General features: G+C 39.0%; 1 long non-coding RNA gene across 1 annotated transcript; it reads right to left on the bottom strand.

Moving 5' to 3' along the window:
• Positions 1-1,836: 1,836 nt before the first annotated feature.
• On the bottom strand, positions 1,837-21,501 carry LOC116533860. The gene is made up of 3 exons (XR_004261475.1): positions 19,334-21,501; positions 7,590-9,158; positions 1,837-6,702 (listed from the first exon to the last, which is right to left on the bottom strand). It is a non-coding gene; the product is annotated as an uncharacterized LOC116533860 (long non-coding RNA).
• Positions 21,502-21,980: the final 479 nt, after the last annotated feature.

Below are 21,980 nucleotides of genomic sequence, written 5' to 3'. Positions count from 1 at the left end.
TCAGACAGGCACTTTACAGTACTACTAGTTTCAAAATTTAGAACAGAACTGTCAAACAAGCAAATGCCTACACCAAAGACTTCTATTTTCAAGCTACAGGCATGAGTTCTATGATGTGCAGTAATAGAGTGAATCTTTGTGTTCTCGGGAAAACTTCTGATTTGACAGTCCCGGAAACGAAAACCTGTTACTTTCTAGAACAGATACATCAGTGGTAGCAACAGTACAAATTTTCAAGCAAGGCTGAAGTATGGCATAAGTGCTGGAAAAGCACACTGAGATTATTAAGTAGCAAAGAGAATTGTTTTTATGATGAGCAGAGGACAACTTACCCCAAACTGAGAACTTCTGATTTGACTCACCTCAAGTGGACATTTTTCCAACCACTCAAGAAAACTTTTACGGAGTTACCAATTTATATGCAATTATAATTTTTATCCAAGAAATATTATACATCTAATACCAGTGTTTCCCAACATTTTACAAAGCCCCACAATATCAGGGACATACATTTTATATAAGTTAAATGTCTTTTGTCTTTTCAGCACCGCCATGTATGACCCCCTTAGAAACACAAGGACAAACAACCTCTGTTTGCAAAGTTGACCTTTTATCCCTTTATATTCTTATAACACTTCAATTATTTTTCTACTGTCCTCTCTTCTACTGATAATTCAATTCTCAAAATAACACTTTAGAATAAGTGTTATCTTCCTTTCATAAATAGGAAACTGAAGAACAGATACTAAATGACCTTAAAATGTTACATGGCAATTAAGAAATAAATGGAGGGTCGGGCATGGTGGCTCACGCCTATAATACCAGCATTTCGGGAGGCCGAGGCGGGTGGATCACGAGGTCAAGAGATCGAGACCATCCTGGTCAACATGGTGAAACCCCGTCTCTACTAAAAATACAAAAAATCAGCTGGGCATGGTGGCGCGTGCCGGTAATCCCAGCTACTCAGGAGGCTGAGGCAGGAGAATTGCCTGAACCCAGGAGGCGGAGGTTGTGGTGAGCCGAGATCACGCCATTGCACTCCAGCCTGGGTAACAAGAGCGAAACTCCGTCTCAAAAAATAAAAAAAATAAAAAAAAAAGAAAAGAAATATTACTATAGTTTTCCTAACTGGATTCTCTAGTTTTAGCCTCTCTTTCCTCACCTTCTACTTCCAGATAGCCTCCCCGGGACTTTTTGAAGCACAGCTCAGAATAAGCCACCCCTCCACTAGAAACCCTTAGGGGCTTCCCTTGTCTGGAATTTAAGCACTTTAATTTCTGCCTAGTCCGCCTTTCCAATTTTATCTCTGGAATGTGTCATGTTGCAATAAAATTAAAGTGTTTGGGAAATGGAATGGGTCGTCTTTTACCTGGTTTGGTCAACGTCTGTGGTGTCAAGATCTTGACTGTAAGAGCTAGCTAAGATTCACCCTCAGTGTTAACAGTATCTGAAGGGGCTATGTCACTCAAGCTTCCCTCTTTGAAGAGAGTGTGAACGATTTTTTGAGAATCACTAAGCAGGCATCTTGAAAATAAACATTAACCCTTAGTATACATATGGAAAATTTAAAATTTCTACCTACGAAAATTAGTAATTTGCAATGTCTGGCACCTTCAAAAGAGGTTGGCTACTGAAAATAAGAGAGTTTAGCCAGATCTAGATAAGAAAGAAGGTAGATAAAAAGAAGAGATGGTTGCTGGAATAGAAACCTACCGAGGCAGAGTCAGTGAGGCCTCAGGAGCAATTGGGGAAAGGGTTGAGACAGAGATGAGGTAGCTGGGGCAGAACAGATGTGACTGCAGAAGAAGAATAGGCATAACTAAAGGAAGGAAGGGGTTTTTTTGCACAAATTTATGGGGTATATGTAAAATTGTGTTAAAGTATATAATGCACAGTGATCAAAGCAGGGTATTTACGGTGTCCATATCCCAAGCACAATATACTTTTTTAACTATAGTCACCCTGTTCTGTTATCAAACATTCAATTGTATGTTTGTACCCTTTAACTCACTTCTCTTTGTCCTCCCCACTCACCCCTCCCAGTCTCTCTTTTCTAACAGAGATTTTTATTAAGTTTTTAGACATAATGTCTAATGTAACCCTCCTCTCCTTTCCCCATACTGTCTTCAGTGGAGTATTCCGCTCTCTGTAAAGTCTTAGGAAATTGATTTTCCTTTTTTTGACCTAGGCAAGTCTAGTCTATTTGCCTAGGCGAATCATGACAGTATGGACCTGGGCTTCAATGGATGGGTTGAGAACAGAGGGGTCCCTCCAGCATAGCCACATCTTGGCTAAACAACTAATGTACAATGAGCGTAGAGCAGGTTTTTATCACAGTTCCAGTTCCTCCTTGGGAAGAAACTGGCAATCATTTGATTCAATTACTCAATAATTGGCAATAACTTGAGTCCAAGTGGTTTTTTTTCTTCTGTGTGTTTTCTTTTTATGCCAGCAAAATCTATGCTGCATCTTACTACAGAAACTGTATTGGGAAGTCTCAATCTTTAATTGGAGATTTGCTCAGAGGCCATTCTGTTTATGGAAGTTTATATATGACTTACACAGGAGGCTTTTCTTTTCAATATCATCTATAAATGCTGACTGGCTATGAAAAATGATGCCCTCCATGTCTGCCATCTTTTTGGAAGAGAAAAATCGTTTTCTTCTGTTCTCTTATTCAAACAGGATTGGAAATATAGAGACAGCGTTTAAAGCTCCTATCCTGATTTTTTTTAAATGCTCCTTGCTTCAAATGAGATCTGCAAACAGGGTGCACCATGTTAACAGCGATGACAGCTTTCCTGTGAACACCATGAAGCCTCACTCCTTCACAATCCCTGTGAACAAGGTCTTAGGAAGGACAAAATAGGTATTATGGAGCCAGTAGAAAAATTACCGCTATCTTAACTGTATATGAAATTCATGATGAGGCAGAGAAAGTAGAAGAATAGATTGTAAGGATAAATGTGTGGAGGTGGTTAACTTTCGCATGTTCCACTTACTTCCATTGCCATACCTGTCCTCTGTCCTGGCTGTAAGTGTCTTTTTTCTTATATCAGTCTCTCTAAATCTAGATAGCCTAACCTACCTCCTACTGCTTCTTAATTCTGAAACTCTCACCCGGTTAAAAGTGATTTCATTCTCTGCTGAACTTCTGTAATAGATTATACTAAACTGTTTTATGACATGTTTATGTTATCTTGTAATTTGATTACTTTTGTAATTTTAACACTCCTACTAGACCATGCTAACTCACTCTTGACTACAAACCATGGCCCTAAGTTTGTTGAAAAGCTAGATACACACACACACTTATACATACATACATGTATAAATGTATATTTGTGTATCCATATTCTTCCTTATCTCTTTTTTCAAAATGTTCATTATGATATATAGTATGTACATATGAAATGCAATAATAAATACATGTGATCAGAAATATAAATATTGTATTATGTCCTTTACCAACAGTACTTAAGGCCCTTTACTCCCAAGATCCTCTTAAGTGATAGCAACAAAAATTACAGAACACTTACCACCTAGGATTATTTGCTAGAATAGATCATCTCAGTCCTTATATTCCTATCACTGAAACACACCCTGCTAGTATTAGATCAAGTAGTTTTCAAACTATGTTTTCCCATAGGGTTCTGCATTCAAACGAAATGTTAAAGATAACCTTAATATTTAAAATAATTGATAGCAATATGCAAGTCTTTCAGATGTTTTAAAATAGTTAATGGCTGGAGAAAATAAGTAACTCTTTGGTTAGGAAATCCCTGAAGCATCTCCATGCCATCTGGGGGTTTATCTAGACCAACTTCTCCTTTTAACTGGAGAGGAATTGAAGCACAGAGAGGCTGTTGTAACCTGTTCTACATTACTCAGCTAGTAACTAGAATGTACATGTTCTTGGTCTAAGGATCTATCTATTGTATCATTGTCCTAATCCTTCTTTGTGATTATTTTAGAGCATGACATTTCTGGGACCTAATTTCAGACTGCAACATACATCCAGTTTGAATCCTAGAGCTCCTACACTCTGCTTACACCCAGTCTTTAAAGTCTAGGGTCCTGCTTCATTCCGGACGCTAGGAAAGGCTTTTCCTACCAAGAACCCCGTCACTCAATGGCTATGCTCTGGACCTCCCCAGGGCTTGTCCTCAATGCCTGGCCTGTTGTTCAGCCATCTTCTCATCACCTATATTGCTTCTCCTTTGACAGATAGTGAGGATTTATTTGAACCTGAAGATACACATTTTCTGACTATTCCACATCTGGCCTGATTTTGCAGTTGAAAGCACTCCAGCCTCCACATGCCTGTCTCTGAATTTACCATCCTCAGGCTGAGTAACAAATCTACACCCTCCCCCTATTCTTCTGTTTTCTGTCTTGCTCTGTGCAGGGAATAGAGCTTGAGTTCATTCCATCTTGGTCCTCTAAGAATCAGGTTGGGTAATACCTCTCTCTTGCTTTCTCCTTCACACATACACAAGTGTACAAGGTACTAAGAGAATAAATAACTACACGCTTATGAATAGAACAGGTAATACTGAGGGAATGTAATTAACTTCACTTCTCGGATTTCAAAGGCAAGAACTTCCTAGCAACATTCCCGGCCTGCCTTTTTTCACATCTCCATCTGGGAGCTTAGAGATCTTTGTTTAACTTTTGCACACGGGAAGATAGACTGCCCAGGTGAGCTTCCTTTGTTTAGAAAAGTCTTCAAAAAGCTATGGGAGGACAGTGGGCCAAACAACAAATCAGATGTCAGAAATCAAAGATCAATCGCTCCACCAGAAATTTAAATGAACTACTTTCATAGAACAAAAAACTTAAATGGGGCGGGAATAACTCCCAGGTTAAAAGTCCCCTTCTCTCTCATCTGTGCAGACTCCATCTTTGGATCCTCTCCTATGACAGCGTGGGAGCTCGCTCGCTCTATTTCTTTCTCTCTCTCTCTGCATAAATAAATCACTTCTGCAAAACTCTTTGGGGTCTGATATTTACTTGAATGAGCTCATTGTGCCCAGTGGGGTCCTCTCCCCCCTTCTTGGGTGAGTGAGGGACCAAGGGCCTGGACGAACACATACTATTGAGGAGCAACCTGAGCCCATCATCCACAATTCTGTCACAATATCAACTTCAGTGGCTTAGAAAAAGGAAAGACCAACGTTGGTGAAGACAAACCAAAAAACGCTTTTAAAGAACATCTCATCCCAGTACCATTGGATAGAAAGTCAGGGAAAGGGGGCCATATCAAGGACAATATGAGCAAAAAAAGAGTCACCAGAAATACAAGGAGATTGACTTGGACTGAGAAAAAAAGTGAAATGTTTATAGAGGGGATTCTTTCAAGATTATTTTTCATTGGACTTTGAGATTAATGATTTTGTAGTCTATTACTATAACTTTGGTCACAAATCCTTCAAGATTTCTGGTTTTGATTTAGTTGATTATGACCACATCCTTCTCTTTACTTGTTAGTCATTAGGTGGGTCTTAGACAAAATCATGAAGTAGGCAATAATTCATCTGCCAGAAACGGTCAACTAGACTTTTCTCTGCACACAGAAAAACAAGAAAATGTCTGCAATGCTATCCTAAATCCATCTAATAAACAGCTGCCATGGTCTGAATATGAAAGAGCATGGTAACTACCTGCGTCCTGAAGCTGATCGCAAAGACTTTGGGATCTTTCCCTGCCTGACTTCTCTCTGTATATTTGTTAAATTTTTTTATATTGCAAGTATGAGAATACCCTATACAAATTCAACTAAAAGGGATTTACTAACTCATATAATTAGGTAGTCCACAAGTATATCTAATTTCTGTAAGGTCTTGAGTCAAATGTCATAAAATGAAATTAGGATTTCTCCCCATTTCTCTGCCCTGCTTCCTTGGTGTTGACTGCATTCCAGGAAAACTCTCTGCTCATGTGTGGGAGATATGTCAGACCCTACGAGCATATTAAGTCACAGAATTAAACCTTCTTGACCCTAATTTGTTTTAATTGGATCTGATATCTATCTCTAAAAGTAGATGAAATGCACTAAATTTCTGACCCTGGATAAGCCTACCTGCAGAGGCAGGGATGGAAGTAAGTTTTAGTCATGTATCAACTGGGAAACTTGGGAAGAGTTTTAAGAATGGGGTAGGGATGCTTGTATTCCAGGCAATAAACAAATGTCCACTAAGACATAGCAATTTTCTATGACTCTTTGTTCCCTCTGCTTCCTTTTATGGTTTATTTCTGGAGCCAGGTGGTTGACTGGGGTTGAATTTCATTTCTGCAATATATATATGTGCCATACACGCCCCCTACCCACACCCACACGCGCACACACACACACACACACACACACACACACACACACACACATATTACCTTCAATAAGTTATTTGACCTCTCTATACCATATATTTCCCTTCTGTAAACTAGAGATAATAATTGTACCTACCTCATGGGATTTTTGTGATTATTAAATAAATAAATAATGCTTAAAACAGGGCCTGGCACATAGAAAGTATTCTCTTGTATTTATTACTATTATTTGATTATATCACCTCCTTTGATCCTGACTTCTTTCCTATTTGTTGAGTTTCCAGTTCCTTCAAATTGCCTGACTCAGAGTTCCCAATGGAACTATTTCTTTGTCAAGTTTTTCCAGTCTTCTCTGGCTTCTTTATCCAAATGTACCTATGCCAATGAGATTTTTATCAGTGCATTCTTTCTGTGATTTATAGTAGGCTGGTGGCTGAGAAACATAGGGGTGGCTTTTTTGCCACCTTTCCCCCAAATTAATATCAGTGGACCCATAATCGTGTTGGCCTCAGAATTCTCGGAGAAGTTTAGGGGCAGTGCTCTGTATGGGAAAAGAAATGAGGAACTTGGCCGGGCGCGGTGGCTCAAGCCTGTAATCCCAGCACTTTGGGAGGCCGAGGCAGGTGGATCACGAGGTCAAGAGATCGAGACCATCCTGGTCAACATGGTCGAGACCATCCTGGTCAACATGGTGAAACCCCGTCTCTACTAAAAATACAAAAAATTAGCTGGGCATGGTGGCGCGTGCCTGTAATCCCAGCTACTCAGGAGGCTGAGGCAGGAGAATTGCCTGAGCCCAGGAGGCGGAGGTTGAGGTGAGCCGAGATAGCGCCATTGCACTCCAGCTTGGGTAACAAGAGCGAAACTCCGTCTCAAAAAAAAAAAAAAGAAATCAGGAACTTATCCTAAAGCTGGTTGCAAATATACTGTTTACTTAGACGTATGTTTGTTTGGAGTAGTACTTTTAAGGGGGTGTTTGTATCATCTCCCCTTAAACCCCCAGCCACAAAGTCCCCCAGCCATCACTGGTTGCTGCCACTGGCCATCACATATCTCTGAATTACTAGCTTAGTCTTTCTGTTCCTTCTCAAAATCCTGTGCAAACAACAATAAATTTCCTTCACATTCCTATGTGCTCTAAATAGCCACTATACTATGTAAACTGTTCTCTTTCGATTTAATAAGTCTTCTCATCACTAAATCAAAACTAATTAGCTTTGTTTTTCAAATTGCTGACACTGGGGGTCTTCGCCATAACAAACCTCTGTGTGATTAGTGATATAACGGCTGGTGCTGAGCTTGGGCAAATATTTATAGAGTAATCATATTCGATAGGGTTGAATAATCTCTTGGATTAAGTGTGAGCTTCTGCCAGGCGATGCTGCAAAATTGTGCTAATGTAATGGTACAGTCCATTGTTCCGTATGCTGATATAACCTCTGTAGACACTGACACAAATATAATCAAGGATATTAGGGAACAGTATGGCTCCTTTATTGGCATTCCTGGCAGCAATATGCCAGAAGAATCCAAATATCACTTTGTAAATATAAATTATGTGACAGATAAATAGCAGTACATACATGGAGTGGATCAAATATACACACACCTAGCACAGGTATGAGCCTAAGGTAAGTGAATTGTTGTTACGCCATTAATATATTAAACACTACAGGAAGAATTTTGCTTTTATTTACTTTCAAGAGCATTAATTGGGTAAATGAGCTGTAGAGTTAGAGGAGGATTTCTTCTATATCAAGCTATATTGATATTAGCTCCAACTTCTCACAGAGAGAGATACAGGAAATGAACCTGAAGAGACATTGTTAATTCTTAATATGTAACCCTTAACCCGAAGTCTGAAAGGAAACTCAGCCCTTGGAAGGAAGAGATGAAGGCAGTAGTTTTTCCAGATTTATGTACTTAAACAATGGCCAAGTGGATACTAGAAATGCCATCTTCACACACCTTGCCCCCCAGTGCTTTCCCAACCAGTTTATAGGGAGCCATGAAAGTAAAATACTATCATACTGACAAATGACTTGAAGAACCCAGGTAATTTCTTTATGCATATTCATAACTTATCATGTTATAAAATTTTTTATTTAATAAAAGTTATATATTTGATATGTATAGGTAAAAAGACCTTGAGCTTTTTATTTTCATTGATTAATTGCAATTGCACCATTTTAAAAATACAGCTTCACTATCTGTCTTAAACACTCCAACCAGTTATCTATATTTAGATGTGAGGAGGAGGCAGAGTAATTCTTAAAGAGTTCTATGTTTCTTACAACTGACTTGATTGACAGTCCTTAAGTGCTATTTCTTTCAAAGCAAATATGACTCACAGCCCTTAGGTAGAATGTGTGCACAGGCTAGAAATATTGATCGTCCATGTCCTAGAAACATTCAAACACAATAAAAAAGAATTTTTAACTTAATTCTGAATAATGCAATAGCAAAAACATATGAACAGGACACAATCGACAATGGTAATGTATCTGCAATGTTTTGTAATGTCAAGGATTTAATTTAAACTCAAGAAACAGTAACTGTCTTTCCAGCTCGAACTCACCCTCTTCAGCTTAACTGTGACAATTCATAGAACAGGAGGTGCAGAAGGAAACTAATTTAAAGATATAAATAAATATGCACTTATTTAAGTCATTGAGTACAAAGTACCCACCTTATGAGTAACTCTAGTCACCGGCTCAAAATTTAGAAATGAGAGCAACCAGGAAACAGTTTGGTAAGACTTCCCTTGGGGATTACTGATAATAGAATGAAGAAATGTTCCCCAGTACTCCACATCAACACTGGCCAGAGCTCTGTGGAGGAAGAGGCAGGTTTCAAAAGGTAACCTGGGACCCAAAGGTTCCAGTCAATAGTTGCTCCCCTCCCTTGTGTTTCCTGAGCTACTTGGAAACCCCTTTTTCTTCTTGCCCATGGCCAGCCTTCTTGCTACAATTATTTCTGGTTCCCACAGAAGGCAGCAGAAAATAATCAATACTGCTGTGGGTTACAAAACATGAAGTTTTCTCAAATTTGATACCACAGAGGTGCCAGCAGCTGGATTTCTCTTCCTTCCAGCAGTGGTTCAATGACAGATTTGCAGTCTATGCTTCTGTCACTCATTACCTTGAGTAGTATTTTCTATTTTAAGAAAAAAGTTCAGTTTTCTACAATTAGCTCTTTTCCATTTAATAAATGTATATAATCCTTTCCTGGGGTAAGGCAGATATGCTTCCATACAGTTACATGACTTGGGGAGCTGATGTCAATGAATGAGAGAAATGAGCTAGAGGCAGGAATTGCTGGTGGATGTGAGTTGACAAAGAATGACATCCCCAACGGGCAATTTCCATGCCTGCTGACTTCTGTTTCCCAGGCCAGCCCCTCTGCAAGTCATTGCCTTCCTTTCTCACCCAACCCTTTCCCAGTATGCCCTAGCATTGCTTGCTCTTCCACTATAGATCAGAGAAGCAACTGGAAAAATGTCTGCTTAGCCTTCATCTATACAGTATAATCAGCCCAGTCCTTAGGCACCGATAATTTCAGGGCTTGTATTTAAGAAGTTTAATCTCCATACTCAATCAATTTATTTTCTATCATAACACTGAGACTAGTGCAACCAAGTTTTTCCTGTCTCTGACCACCTTTATTATCTAGGCCCTCACCTAATGGCAGAGACTGAAAGTTTGCATGCCACCAAAATTCGTTTGTTGAAGACTAATCTTCAGTGTAATTGTATGTGGAATGGAGGTAATTAGGTCATGAGAGTGGACCTCCCATGATGGGATTAGTGCCCTTTTAAGAAAAACACCAGAAAGATGATTTCTCATTCCACCAAGGGAGGATATTGTAAGAAAGCATCCACCTGAAAACTAGGAAGAGGGCCTTAGCCACAAACCGAATCAGCTGGCATGAACCTGGACTTCCCGGCCTCCAGAACTGCGAGGAATACATGTTTGTTGTTTAAGCACCTAGTCTATGGTATTTGTTATAGCAGTTCGAACTAAGACATCTAATTTGATCCCCATCCCTACATGTGGGTTCTTGACATCTACTGCTGAATATCTGAATATCTGTCTTTTGATCTCTGCCAGCTGTCCACTGTGTATGCTCCATAATAACTACCTGTCCCACCTCTGCTTAAGGTAACATGTGAGTTTCACTCTAACCTTAGTTTATAACATGTCTGTCCTTTCCTCTTTGACTCATCTCCCAATTTCAGATTCCCTTTCTGTGTTCACATCCTTGTTCTCCTATGGCCAGATTAATACTCTGGCTAACAATTCGATTTTAGAAGCCCTGGGGGTGTCTATGAATTCTTGGTCCTGGTCTTTGTCTCCTAGCCCTATACTCCAGGTATAACAAGTCTATTACAAGTAATAAAACCATAAAAGATAATAGTAACTTATTTGTTAAATACCCACTAGGTATTAGGAACTATGTTTTTAAGTTTTATGTTAACATGTACAACCATCTTTTCATTTATGCAGGGCTGAGAGCCAGCTAATGGGCATATGAATATAGCATTTCCAGCTGTGAAAATACTACATTGTTTTCTCACGAGTTAGTAAATAGCCACTGTTCCAGTCTCCCAAAGACTTCCCACCTGACTTCCAAGTTTTCCAGGCTTTCTTACCATCACCTGCTCTCAAGCCCCATAATCCAGCAATCAAAAGGTTGATTCCTGGCACAGTTCTCTGGCCAGTGTTGATTCTCATTGGTTGCTGCCATGCCAGGCTGGCTGTCAATTATCTTCAATATCAGCTCCTCACAATCTGAATTATGCCTAATCTACAGATCAGCAAACTGAAGCTCAGAGAAGTATACTTACTCAGGGTCATAAGTTAGTAAACGATAAAGCACAGCCTCAAACCTTTGTCTTCCTATCTTTGTAGACATTTCTCTTTCCCCTATACCAGACAGTTCATAAATGCAAAGAGGTGAGTCCCCCAAACTTAAGTGTTTTGTCAAAATCACAGCTTCCCAGGCCACTCCCCCTAGAGATTCTGATCCAAACCAGTCTATTTCAAGGCTAGAATTGGTGTTTTCAAGAAGGTGAGTTTTATGGTTATACAACCTTTGAAACACTGTACAGGGGCATTTTATTTCAGAGTATACTTTGAGAATGACTGGAAAATATTGTAATATCTTCATGTTTTAGGTGAGCAAGTAAAGACTGTATTACAATTCCCAACTTGGAGGAAATGTTTTTTAAATAGAATGGAATGTGTGTTTCAGGCGGAAGGCTACCTGGTGGTTCTTTTAGATGGGGTGGTGTAATTCAAAAGTACAGCCAATCTTTGACAGGTCTGGAAACATCATTAGTGACAACTAGTGATGAGAATGAAGCAAGGTTTTGGTTTACCAATAGGTCAAATGAAAGGACACAGAATGAAGCTAAAGCTCAAATAAAAATAATTTCATGAAATGTAGAAAGGGGCACTGAGTTTACTGAGGTAAAATTTTGGATGCTAAAAACTATCAATTTACCCAAATAATAATCCAGAACATACTTTGCAGAATAATAAACTGTGAAAAAATAAAGGAGGTTAAAAGTATAATGTTATCTGTGATGGCCACTGGTGCTTTCTCTGCGTGTTGCCATCCTTCTGCAGTGGTGTAGATCTGTTAATGTTTGACAATATGGTTTGTCACGTAAAGCCTTTTTAGTAGCATCCCTCTCTGGACACTTCTCTCCCATTTCTGCTGTTAGCCAAAGCTAATCATGAAACATAAAATGGTATCCAGAAAAAGGCAAGTACAGTATCACATATTAATTGCACACAGCCAGTTTATGGTGCAATTCTCTTTCACATGATGAAAAGGCTGAGAGGAAAAAAAAAAAAACAGGGAGAAAAAGAACAAAATAGATGAGCAATTGTCTCTAGTCTGGTCTTCTAATGGGCACTGATTCGTTAAATATTTCTGAGGGCAACAGAGTCATCTAACCCAATAGAACATCCTAAGATGTTCTTCCTGCCATGTAAATCAGCAATGAGCAGGAGAAACCTACAACGGAGCGGAAATTTACTACCACAGGACGTGGCCCAAGCTGGGTTGGTTCTCTTCCAAGTGACAACCTCTGCCAAACGCTTTAACACCTGCTGCAGTTAACAGCACACGTATTTCCTTAGACAACTGAGAAACAACTTATCGGATAAACCAATAAGTAAAATAAAGCGCCAAATATATCCTCAGCAGAGGTTGATAAAATGAAACATTTAAATAAGTGTAACCAAATACTTCCAAATGGCACACCTGACAATGACAGGAAAGCACAAGAGCAGGAGCCGTAGGAAGCAAAACAATAGATAAGGTTTTTTTTTTTTTTTTTTTTTTTTCCTATAATTCTACAAAGCAAAACCCTTATCAAACCTCACCCTCATCATCTGAAAAAAATGTGACTTCCTACCCCGGGGTGAAGAAAAATGAAGTAAAACAACAGCAATAACAATAACAAACCTTAGAACTGCACGGCGCAGGGCCCAGGAATAAAGAATACTGCCTTCCCTTATTTATTTGAGTACAAATCAAAGCTTTTCTTTCTTTACTTGTTAGTTGTTTTTTGTTTGTTTGGTTTTGGGGGCGGGCTTTTTTCCCTATCTAGTACTTAACACCTGTACCAAAGTCCCTGACTCTAGAGGTAGGGCTTAGCTAATGAGGTGTGTCTACACAATTGGAAGCCCATTTCTAAGTGAAAATTGCACTGTGCTGTGAGCACAATCCCTCCAGGTTGGAGAGAGCATTTATAAAGCAGCAGGGGTGGTAGCCAGTGCTTTCTTTTTAAGAAGGGGCCTGTAGGGTTACCACAGCTGGGAGAGAGAGAGGCTGACCTAGAGCTATGGGCTAACGTGATAATTCTCCTCCAAATTAGTCATATTTCTCCAGGTTACCTTCACAGATAGTGAGTAAAAGCAGATATAATCCTTTTCCTAATTGTAAACCAGCACAAGCCTAATTATATTCCCATTTACCCCAGATACTCTAAAATCATAGGCTTTCTGTTTGCTAATTCCTCTTATTCATGGTTTTATGACTCTGGAGGAGGCTTTGGGGAGTACGAATGGAAAAACAGTGCAGTGAGTTAGTTCCACATAGACATTAACTATGAAAAAGTAATGGCATAGAGGAGAAAGGGGGTGGAAATAAAAAATCTCATATGTGGTTTGGACTGATTTGGATGAGTGTTTGAAGGCTTGTCTAGTAAGTGCTGTGGCTGAGGCCAGGGTTGCAGGAGTACATGGCAGTGTTTTAGCCATCAAGGCTGTATTTGTTATGAATTAAACAGTCTTTCTGTGATAAACTTTATTTCCTTTGTCTTAGAATGCCTATTATCTTTACTCTAGTTGACATTTAAGATTTATATAATTTTTGAGTGTTTTTATGTCAAACTATTAACACTAGCCTGCTGAGGGCCCCACGCACCCAAGCTTATGGCGTCATGCTAAAGACCATAAGGTGTTAGGAACATACAGTAGGAAAAAGCGTGGTGGTTGCAGTGGCAACCAAATTCATTCAAGTCTTTCCAGATATGTTGCCTCCATGTCCCTTTCTACCATCCTCATGCACTTACAATGTACATGTGTGCATATGTGCATGCATGTGTGTGTCTGTGTGTGAGAGAGAGAGAGAGAAAGGAAAAGAGTTATCAAACTACATAATTCTTGATGGAAAAATGAACACTCTAAGATAGTTTTAAATGGTTTATTCTGGTTTTTGGTGTAAGCAAATAATAAAAATCTTCCAAGTTATTGCCAGGATCACACAGTCTTTGTCTCTTAAGTTTTCCCAAGGCCACACCTAAAAAGGGCATTATGGCACCAGTGTTTAGTGTCAGTATCATGGAAGGGCAGGCACTCTTTCGGTCTGTAGTTGCAAACATGTTCATTGCTCGTTGAACAGGTCAGTACCAGTTCACAAGCTAGAGCAGGGACATGAATAAAGTTTGAACAGGTGCCAAAGAAGTATTCTGAAAGAAAAGGCGTTTGCCACTTCTGGAAATGCAGGCATTTCTGGTAGAGACACATTACTCCAAAGCTATATGGGCCCAGGATTTGACCTTCTACTGCTACAGGTCAAGAAATGTAATGGTCAACTCCTCCAGATGATCATAAGGCCCACATTTATACTAAAACAAATTCAGCCTCACCTTACAACTTTGTAAGCAAACTGAGAATAGGGATGATGTCTCCCTCATTTCTCTACCACCCCCACAGCCTAGAAGAATTGCTTGCATAGATTACGTACTCAAGCAACGTTGCTCAAATTGGTCATAGAGAGCAAATTTAATAATTTCCTATGAAAATCTATACCTTAAAACAGACAGCTTGTGTTTTATTTTTTGTTTCTGAGTGCTTTCTTATCCAGGTCAGGAAACATTGGAAAATTGAATTTAAATTTGAAGGTTGTTTGGTAAATATGAAATCAGAGAACTAGAAATTGCATGGCCTCAAAAGATGATATTTTTGTCAAGCTATGAAGCCTGGTGAGTCATTCCTCTCCACCAAAGGATCATGTTTGCCAATGTAATCACATATTTTTGTACCCTTGTCAGGTTACATTCTTTCTTTGAATGCCACTCTCCTGAAACACATTCATTCTTACCCTGCTTTTCGCTTTTTTAGATTCCACAAAACTATTTGTATTTATTGCCGTGTTCCACATTTTAATTTAATCTTTATCATTTTTTCCAACCAATCTGTAGAATATTCTCCCAAATAAATTATTAATTTTAATGTTTAGCTTAGAACCTTTCTTTCCTCACCTATCCTGCTGACATTCTCAGACCCCTCAACATCTCATTCAATTTGATACACAACAATCCCAGGCTAGGCAATGGATTAAGGGCTAAGTGGATACTAACATTTATAAGATATGGCCTTCTCTTTCATCATCTGGTATCAAAGACCCCATTGGTGAACCTACTAGGGTACCCTAGAGTAGGGTGGTCATGCATTCATGGGCTCTGAAACCAACCTGCTTGGACTTACCTGCCTTGACATTTCCTAACCATGTAATCTTGAGCAAAACTTACTGAACTCCTTTGTGACTATTTCCTCATCTATAAAACAAGAATGTTAATAACAGTTTCTACTTTTTAGGGTTGTAGTGATAATTAGATGAGTTAATGTAGCTAAATTTCTTAGAATAATTCCTGGTAAACAAACAAACAGAACTCAATGTATTTGCTATTATTACACACTGCTTTCTCAACTTTTAAAACCTTTGTATATACTTATTTTCCATTACCATAGGTCCATGGACACCTTGTAAATTATCATCATGTGAGGGGTCTTCTTGCCACATTCTCTGACTCTGCTAACTATGGAGCTGTGGATGGGCAATAATTCTTCCTGTGTTCATTCTTTCATTCACTCAACAATCATTTATTGTCTGCTCTGTGCTAGGCTCTTTTAACACTGAAGATATAAAGATAAACAAGATAGACATAAAGGGTCTGATCTTGTGACATTCTACTAGAAAAGAAAAGCATATACAAATGCAATAATAAAAAGGTAGTTACAAATGTGATACCAGATCTTTGAAGAAAATGAAAGGGGTACTGTGTTAATAAATTGCAGTAGGAAAATCATTCGTGAATGATCCGGACATATCATGAGCTGGGAGACAGCATTTCATCCTGATGAGATTAGTGAAAAAGCCCAAGAAAGAAGATAATCAAGAAAGAAACAAAAAGGGTTTGATGTTTTAAGGAATGGAAGAAAGGCCCGTGAATGATATAAAATGAGATGGGAGACCAGGCAAGAAATCTACTTATGTGAGTAAATGGAGTCCATGGTTTGGGGTTTGGATTTTACTCTAACCAAAACAGGAATTCATTAAAGTTGGATATCATATACAGAAGAAGGAAACAGGACTCTGACTCCTATCTCTCATCATATATAAGAAATCAAATAAAAAGAGATTGAAGACAAATCTAAAACCCAAAACTATGAAACTACTAGAAGAAAACATAAGGGAAATACTTCAGGTCACTGGTCAGAGCAAAGCTTTTATGAAGAACTGAAAAACACAGAAAACAAAAACAAAAATAGACAAATGAGATTATATCAAACTAAAAAGGAAATAATCAAGAACGTGAAGAGACAACTCACCAAATGGGAGAAAACATCTGCAAACTATTCATCCAACAGGGGTTAACATCCAGAATATACAAGAAACAAACAACTCAACAGCAAAAAAATAAATAGTCATCATCATTTTATTTTTTAAAATTTTTTAATTTTTTTTATTTTTTTTGAGTCGGAGTTTCACTCTTGTTACCCAGGCTGGAGTGCAATGGCTCAATCTCGGCTCACCGCAACCTCCGCCTCCTGGGTTCAGGCAATTCTCCTGCCCCAGCCTCCTGAGTAGCCGGGATTACAGGCACGTGTCACCATGCCCAGCTAATTTTTTGTATTTTTAGTAGAGACGGGGTTTCACCATTTTGACCATGGGCAAATAAGCTGAACAGACACCTCTCATAAAAAGTCATACAAATGGCCGAGAAGCCTATGAAAAAATGTTCTACATTATGAACTATCAGGGAAATGCAAATCAAAACTACAATGAGATGTTATCCCATCCCCTTTAGAATGGCTATAATTAAAAAGAAAAAAAAATAACAAATGCTTGTAAGAATGTGGAGAAAAGGGAACTCTTACACTCTGTTGATGGGAATGTAAATTAGCTCATCTATTATGGAAAATAGTATAAAGGTTTTCCAAAAAACTGAAAATAGAACTAATATATGATCCAGCAATCTCACTATTGGGGATGAATCCCCCCCACAAAAAACAGTACATTAGCATGTCAATGACATATCTCTACTACCATGTTGATTGCAGTACTGTTCACAATAGCCAAGATATGGAATCAATCAGTGTTCATCAATGAACAAACAGATAAAGAGTATGTGGAATATATAGACACAGTGGAACACTATTCAGCCATAAAGGACAAAATCCTGTCATTTGAAGCAACAGGAATTAGCTTGGAGGACATTAAGTTAAATAAACCAGGGACAGAAAGACACATACCACACATTCTCATTCATGTAGATTATAACAGTTGATCTCATAAAAGTAAAGAGTAGAATAGTGGCTACTACAGGCTGGGAAGGGTAGTGGGGAGAGGGGATAAGAAAAATTGATTAACAGATGCAAAATTGCAGCTAAGCAGGATTAAGTTCTATTATTGTCACCCTACAGAGTTTTACAGCACTGTAGGGTGACTATAATTAACAATTTACTATATATTTACAAATAACTAGAAAATTGGATTTTGAATGTTCCCAACAAAAAGAAATAATAAATGTTTGGATGGATATGCTAATTATCCTAATTTGATCATTACACATTGTATACATGTATCAAAATACTACCCTGTACCCCATAAGTATGTACAATTGTTCTGTGTCAACTAAAAATAATAATAAAAGCAAGACAGAATTCCTCAGAAAAACCCCAAGAATCCATTGAGGGTTCTAAATATGTTCTCTGGGCCAAGAGGTGAAAGATTGTAGAGAAGAAAAATGGAAGTAGGAGTCCCAATAGGAGGCCACTGCCGTTGTGAAAGCCATGGAGAGGAGAAAGGTGGGCAATTTAAGATGTACTCTTGAGATAAAGCAGACAGTGCACCTTTCCAGTAAATGGGTAAGCACCGTGATGCTGACAAGCTATTTTCCCAGTGAACCGGTAAGTGAGGTAGGTAGTTGAGTCTTCCAAGGGGGTGCAGAAGGAGCTGCTTGAAATCGATTTGTATATTTATATTATAAAGTAAATGAATTAAGAGAAAAAATTGGATCCTGAATCTGAACTTATTTATAAATTATTATACCTCATCAAAAACGTCTTTTTTGGACAATACTATATAGATGGTCATGTTTATCTTTAGCATTATAATCCACACCATTAAAATTATTAATAATTTGTGAGAGCTTGCTGTAAACTAAGTGCCCTTCATCCATTTTCTCATTTAGTTCAAAAACAGCCCTATAGACGGTCACTATAATTATGCCCAATTTTATGGATGCAATGAAATTGAATCTCAGTGAAGTTATTTTTCCAAGGCATTAGAGCCAGGTAACACACAGCTGGATTTGAACCCAGGTCACTGACCCAACAGCCTGAACTGTTACCTCTAAATAGAACACTATTATTCCCTTATATATCACAGATAGCACCCTGCATCCCCCAAATACACACACACAGAGACACAAGCACATATACATCCATGTTTCCTTGCCATCAAAATCTTCACTCAGAAAGAAGCTTACTCTCAGTCTCTCTAAACCCACTAATCATCTACCCAGTTTTGATAAATTATATCTTTCAACCGTAGAATCACTAATTGTGAAAATCAAGCTTAAGCAAGGCAGTAGAAGAGATACTTCTGGAGACAGAGCAGTGTATTTGTGCCTCTGATAGCACATCATAGCCAGCCCTGTGGATAAATGTGGCCTTAGCCAGGAAAGGATAAATGATAGATGATTTGGAAGAAATAAATGACAGGAGCGTTAAAATGTTTTAGGGCAAAGGACATTCAAATAAATGCTATTGGATGATTTATTTTCCAAAAGGTGTTACATTCACTGCTGAAACACACCTACATGTCTGCCAGAAATGTGGTTGTAAAAAATCTATGTGTATAAAAAATTTACACTGTAGCAAGCTGACCTCAACCCTTCATTTACTAAAGCTGCCACCTTAGCTGCAAGCACACATTTTCAACTTGCACCTAGATTTCAACACCTGGATGTCCCAAAGCTACTTCAAGAAGAATATATTCAAAATTCAGCTCATTACCTTCTCTCCAAACACCTAATATTTGAAATCCCAGTTAACGCATCATTTCAGCAGTTTTCAATGCTATAAACTTCAAAGTTTTCATAATAGCCTCTCTCACCCTCATTCAGTTCTCCAATTCCAATCCCACACAATAGCAAATATGAAAAATTCATCTCCCTTAATTTTCTCACAAATGTACCTACCTCTCTTTACCGCCTTCATTGGCTCCTGCAGTTCAAGTTTTCAGCATGACTCAAGCAAAATATCTTAGCCCTGGTTTTCTAAAAAATCAGAGTTTAAGGCAAAGCATCAGCATTAAAATTGTATTGAGATGAAGAATGAAGGAAAAAGAAAAGTGAGGCAAGAAAGGAGGAAAAGCATAAATAAGATGATCTGTTACTGAACTGGCCACAGCTTCTTGAGGAAGTCTGGACAATGCCTCAGTTTCACAAGGTGGAAGGAAAGCACTGCTAAAAAAAAAAAAAAAAAAAAAAAAAATCTATGAAAGAGGAAGAGTAAGCAGATGACCTGATCCTGTCTTCTATCTCTCATTGGTCAAAGTTCAACTCTTGGGGATTTATTTTTCCCACACTTCTGCTATAGTTCATTTCCCCACCCTGGACAACCAACAGAGAAATTAGAGTCTCCAGGCATGCTTGCAAGGAGAACCTAAGCACCGAGCTACTGTAGCTTCTCTACAGAATTGTAGTGCATGAGATGAAGGTTGCCCGAAAGCTCAGCCCTAAATTCCCGGGGAAGATACAAACGACTGGAGGTATTAGGAGATGGGATGACTGAGGCTGCAGCCCAGCGTGGTGGTGTGAGCAGTTGCTCTTTGGACCAATCCAGATAGAAAGCAAAGCAAACAGCGGAGGTTGGAGTGGGTAGGAAAGGGAGGCAGGCTGACGTGAAATGACGCATAAACTGAGTCTGCTAAAATTCATCGAGTGCCACTCCATTCCGCTTACACTCTCTAATAACATATGAATCTTATAAGTGAGCAAGGTGCCCTTACTTCTTCCCTGGAGGGGAGATAAAAAATGGAATCTTCCAAGACTGTGCCAGTTGCCAACTTCTAAAACAATGTATAGAGGGTTAGCAACCCAAGGTATACCTCTAGCTGCTTTTGCTGATCCAATAGCCCTATTGACATTCATCACCTCTCCCTTCCCTTAACCATTCTAGATTTTCTTTGCCCTTGGCCAGAATTCCAGTTGATCTGCAGTTCTTGTCTCATAACGTGATCCAGACCTTCATTTTGGAAGGATCTGAGGTCTTAGTCACCTTGTCTTCGTCAGGCTGTTATTGCTACAATTGCCTGTTAACAAATATCAGAGGGCACAGAAGCACCAAGGGAAGAGCCAGTGAATCCCCACATCTACCCCCATTGTGTAGTAGAAACCCTAGTTCCTGATAGTACTTGGGATCAATTAGCCCGGTCTATAGAGCAACTCCTTTTTGCCTGATGATCTACTGGCAGGGAAATCCTAAAGTAGCCAAGCAGTATGTAGAGATTTCAGCTCCTAACTTTTCTAGGATAAGAGGCATGTGGGAGAATGGAAGTGCAGTGAGAATGAACAAATCCTACTTACCTCTCTTTTTTCTTCACCTCAAATATTCTTGCTATCAGGGACACAATTCCACGTTCAGGTTGCAGGTGTAGCACATATATGGCACTAACCTCTTAAAGACTGCCTCTGAGCTGATGCTTAACTGAGCCTATTCCACATCTTATCAAGCTGTCTATATACAAGTTATGAGGAACACACATCAATTTTATATGAATGAGCCCAGTGGGGCACCTCATTTGCCAAAAAATGGATCCCTTGGCCCAAGGCAATGTTGTGTGGGATACCATGTCAATGGATATGGCTTTCTACAAAGGCTTAAAATATAAGGCTGGCATTTGCACTGCAGGCAGGAAAAACAAACTCACTATATTTGTTTCCTGTTGAAGCTATGACAAATTACCATAATCTACTGGCTTAAAACAACACAAATTAATTATCTCACAGTTCTATAGATCAGAAGTCCAACATGGATGTCACTGGTCTAGGATCAAGTCAACAGAATGAGTACATTCCTTTCTGCATTTCTCCACAGGAAGAATCTGTTTCTTTGCTGTTTCTGGCTTGTAGAGGCTTTCTACATTCTTTGACTCATGGTCCCCTTCATTTTCAAAGCTATCAGGGCTGAGCTGAGTCCTCACATTGGCATCTCTCTTCTGATTCTGTCTTCCAATTTTAAGGATCCTAATAATTATCTATTGAGCCACCCGAAAAGTCCAGGATACCCTTCTCTCTCTCTCTCTTTTTTTTTTTTCTTTGATACAAACTCTTGCTCTGTCACCCAGGCTGGAGAGCAGTGGCACCATCTCGGCTCACTGCAACCTTCACCTCCCAGGTTTCAGTAATTTTCCTGCCTCAGGAGTGAATCCAGTGAATCCCAGCCAAGTAGCTGGGATTACAGGCACACAACACCATGCCTGGCTAATTTTCATATATTTAGTGAGATGGAGTTTCACCATGTTGACCAGGCTGGTTTCAAACTCCTGACCTCAGGTGATCCACCCATTACAGCCTCCCAGCGTGCTGGGATTACAGGCTAAGCCACCATGCTTGGCCAACTCTTCTCATCTTAAGGTCGGCTGATTAGTAAGTTTAATTCCATCTACAACCTTAATTCTCCTTTGCCACATGACCTAACATATTCACAGGTTTTGGGGATTGGATGTATACACGTTTGGCGAAGAGAGGAGCATTTTTTTGTCTGCCATACCCACATCCAGGATAGTGTTTTTGGTCAAGACACATTAAATCATCATTAATATAGGACAAAAATCGTCCAGTA

The sequence above is a fragment of the Sapajus apella genome, unplaced genomic scaffold, assembly GCF_009761245.1.
Source record: "Sapajus apella isolate SASKATOON/1434 unplaced genomic scaffold, GSC_monkey_1.0 scaffold84, whole genome shotgun sequence".
NCBI lineage: Eukaryota > Metazoa > Chordata > Mammalia > Primates > Cebidae > Sapajus > Sapajus apella.
This window is presented reverse-complemented; position numbering and strand designations above follow the sequence as displayed.